The sequence below is a fragment of the Cajanus cajan genome, chromosome 4, assembly GCF_000230855.2.
Source record: "Cajanus cajan strain Asha chromosome 4, NIPB_CcT2T_4, whole genome shotgun sequence".
Classification (NCBI taxonomy): domain Eukaryota; kingdom Viridiplantae; phylum Streptophyta; class Magnoliopsida; order Fabales; family Fabaceae; genus Cajanus; species Cajanus cajan.
Window position 1 is genome coordinate 59,458,880 of NC_138520.1, and position 3,298 is coordinate 59,462,177.

Sequence of the window (3,298 nt, forward strand, 5' to 3'; positions counted from 1 at the left end):
GAAACTTCCCAAATTAAAGATCATCCATCCCTATATTACTCCAAGTTAAGCACGCTTAACTATGGAGTTCTGATGAGATAAGCTACCAAAAAGCAAATGCATGTTGTCAGTATAAACAGTATAAATTAATTCATTTAAGTCATCCTCAACTATCCAATCTCATACTTATACTATTTTTGGATCCCTCTCATTTTGGTGTGTCCAGACCGCTATAAAAATATATATAATAATTATATTACCAATAATAATAATTATATTATATTTAATTAATCTTTATTTATATATATATATATATATATATATATATACTTACTTGTATAATTAACAATCTACTTATTTCTATTTAAAATTAATATTATGATACAATTTAAATTATTTATTATAAATTTAAAAGTTTAAATAATAATTTATATATTTTAAAATGATAAGGGTTATAATAACACCAGTGTAACTTTTACTAAGTATTACACCGCTCAATAACTTTATATTAAATGTGAATTTTGTAAATCCAACCGTTAGATATAAAATATTATTTTTATAACCCTTCTCTTTTAAAATATTATTTTTATAAATTAAATTTTAAAATTTTAAATAAATTATTTATTAACTTAATATATTTATTCATCTTAAATCTAAGATATAAAATTCAAAAAATGTATTTATTCTTATTTTATTTTCTAATTTTTCGTAGATAATGTTACTTACGGAAAATTTTCCGTAAATAACCCACGAAAGTTTTTATCTATGGATTTTTTCCATAGATAACATTATCTACAGAAAATCTTCCATAGATAACCCACAAAAGTTGTTATCTACGGATAGTTTTCCATAGATAACCCATGAAAGTTGTTATCTACAGATTTTATCCGTAGATAACTAAACATTATCTACAGAAAAAATTTTATGGGTAATATTCCGTAGATAACTAAAAGTTATCTACAGAAAAAATTCCGTAGGTAATATTTCGTAGATAACTAGACTTTATCTACGAAAAAAATTTAGTAGGTAATATTGCGTAGATAATAACAGTTTTTCTTGTAGTGGGCTTAAGCAACATCTATATACTACATCATCAAAACTAAAACAATCTTCAGGAGTCTTCAAGATGTCCTATCATCTCTAACAATCTCCATCATCTCAACAATTCACTACTACAAAATGCATATTTTACATCGGTTCTTTAAAGGCATCTACATCGGTTCTAAAACCGATGTAGAATAGAGCGATGTAAAAAATATATACATTTTTACATCGGTTCTGAAAAATCGATGTAGATTTAAGCATAAATCTACATCGGTTATCTTTAGAACCGATGTAGATTGCATTTTTTTTATAAAAAAAATTATGCTTATTTCAGCATCATATTCCATCTCCAAACGCATGCTTTCAGTAATTTCATACTAGTGTTCTTCACCCAAGTCAGACTTATCTGCCACTTCATCCTGGACACATGAAATTAATAATTGTATAAGTTGATGATATAGCATTATAGCATGCATATTGAAACTCGAAAGTAGTCATAATAATTGTAGTGTGAAAGAAGAAAACCACACATGCTCAGAACTTTGATTAAAAATTATTCATTTTCATTTTTCAGCATTTATAATGAATTATCAAATACACAAGGGAACTATCAGACATTAGATGCAAAATATATACCTCATACGTATTTGAAGTTTGGGAAGAAAAAGTAAGTTGATGAGACCTTCCATTATGTCTAGCAACAGAAGATAATGGAAGTTTATGTACCACTGAGTGGGTTCTCCCTGCTTGACCGAAATAGTCAGGACCCAAAAAATGTAGAGAATAATTATAATCCATTGTTAAACCACTAATTAAAAATGAAGTTTATGTACTAATAGTTAATTGACATACCTTTAGTCAGTGTTTATTGGCCTGATGTCTGGATTTGGGCCCACAATTCCATCAAAAAGGGATATATATTTTGCATAGTTTAGCTCTTCGTCAAACTTCAAATTCACTACATATTCAACAAAATGCCGGAATGCTTGAGGACAAAAGCAACATAATGTTTCTGGAGAAGTGGCCATCTTTTTCATGCAGACAATAAATCCTTTATTTTCTCCCTGTAAAATTTTTTTTCATAAGAATCATATCTTCATTTACCATTAGTACTAAAATGACTATTAAAAAAATTATAATTAACCTGATATCCTTGCCAAGGTAGCCGACCACGAATAAGGAAGACAAGAGTGTAAGCAAGAGATTCCAAATCATCTCTCCTGCTACCTGTTCTACCAAGATGAGCATGCACACTAGCATAACGAACTATGCCCCTGTGGCAAGAATATACGTTACAAAATAATTTAAAACTTGGACGTTAGCTAAGGTTTATAGATATTTAACAAATAATTTACCTAAAAACATTTGGTCATTGGTCATAGTCAACATGAAGGCCAGTCGAACTATCATGCCACCGAGTTACTGAGTAGATAAATTGGGAATGAGGTGAGTAGCCAGATTCCATGAAATTAGGCATTCTAACTTGGCACAATATGATAGAGCAATAATTGCTATAGATTCAGCACCTCTAAGTAAAGTGACAGGGATCACTTTATAGATTAAAGTGCAGTTACAACAATTGTTTTTAATGTACAATTGAGGATTGTGATAAAAAAATAAGCACATGTATAACAAACTCTGAAATTAGTTACAGTCTTCACAGTTAATTTTTGAATCAATGGCTATTAGCACATTAACTGTGGAACCAAATAAGTATTTACTATTTAACAATTAATAATTATGGGCAGGGACAAAACATGAAGATATATATAAAACATTGAATCAATTATCAATCAACTTCAAAAAAAAATGTGTGTGCACATTATAGATGGAATCCCACAGGTTTGTCCCATAGGCCATAATAAGTGGAATTTGGATTTATTCCTTACTCTACTTGTAGTCAGAACTAACATGGATTTTTTGGGGAGGTCTAGCTAAGATAAAAGGAATTAATTATGAGGGTGCAGTGACCCCAGTCATCCTTGTCATGGATCTTCTTGATTATGGGTAAAATATAATCCAGAATGATAAATCAAAACCAAGAACAGACTTCAAATTTAATATTTCGCAAATCATTTATAAAAAAATTTAATAAAAAAAATGTTGCTCAAGCACAGAAATAAGATATGTTTCTTCTTCATCATGTTACCGAAAGAAAATAACAAATGATTGACCATGTTTCAGTCTTGTGATAAACAGAGAACACCCAAAAAAATTAACAATGACATATTGTGACAACAGTTAGGAATCATTCTGAATTGTAACCAATCAGTTA

General features: G+C 29.0%; 1 long non-coding RNA gene across 1 annotated transcript; it reads right to left on the reverse strand.

The window, feature by feature from the left end:
- Window positions 1–1,749: 1,749 nt before the first annotated feature.
- On the reverse strand, window positions 1,750–3,039 carry LOC145957086 (uncharacterized). The gene is made up of 3 exons (XR_014433506.1): window positions 2,168–3,039; window positions 1,876–2,087; window positions 1,750–1,766 (listed from the first exon to the last, which is right to left on the reverse strand). It is a non-coding gene; the product is annotated as an uncharacterized LOC145957086 (long non-coding RNA).
- Window positions 3,040–3,298: the final 259 nt, after the last annotated feature.